This window comes from Gossypium hirsutum, chromosome A09 (genome assembly GCF_007990345.1).
Source record: "Gossypium hirsutum isolate 1008001.06 chromosome A09, Gossypium_hirsutum_v2.1, whole genome shotgun sequence".
NCBI classification, from domain to species: Eukaryota; Viridiplantae; Streptophyta; class Magnoliopsida; order Malvales; family Malvaceae; genus Gossypium; species Gossypium hirsutum.
This window is the reverse complement of record NC_053432.1, coordinates 760738-761329: the sequence shown is the minus strand read 5'-3', so window position 1 is coordinate 761329 and position 592 is coordinate 760738.

The following is a 592-nucleotide window of genomic DNA, read 5'->3' as shown; positions in this document are numbered from 1 at the left end:
GAAACTTCATGACATGATTAGTTTTTGGTGGAACTAGCAATAGTACATCTTGGAAGTGAAGAAAAGTTAGGGATTTGTGTAAGCAAGGTAAGGATGATGAGCTTTTCTTAAGAGATTTCATATTTATCTCATTTGGTGTGCATGGAAGTGATATGTGAACATGGTATTGATGTGTAAATGTTGTGTATGTTTATTTGTAATGAAGAGAATGGGAAGAGGAGTGAACATCCAATTGGTGATAAACGCAAAGATATAGCAAAAGAGTGAAGGAAGAAAGAATGGGTCATCTCAAGCAATTTTTGTTTGAAGTATATCAAAAGTTTTATTTTATTTAATTAAAACCCTAATTGAAAATTTGATAAATTGGTTTGGTAATATTCATGGGATTTATTAGTGTATAAAAAATGATATTTTAAACTACGAAAATTATTTTAAAGTGAAAGTATATTCTTATAGTGAAATGAAAAGTGTATGTACAGTAATTTGAAGAATAAAGACTTAATTGCTAAGAGTACAAAGTTAGATAAGTGAAAAAAATGTTAATACAAAGTATTCAAGCGAAAAGTAAAATTTTAATAAGGTGAATGTCAAG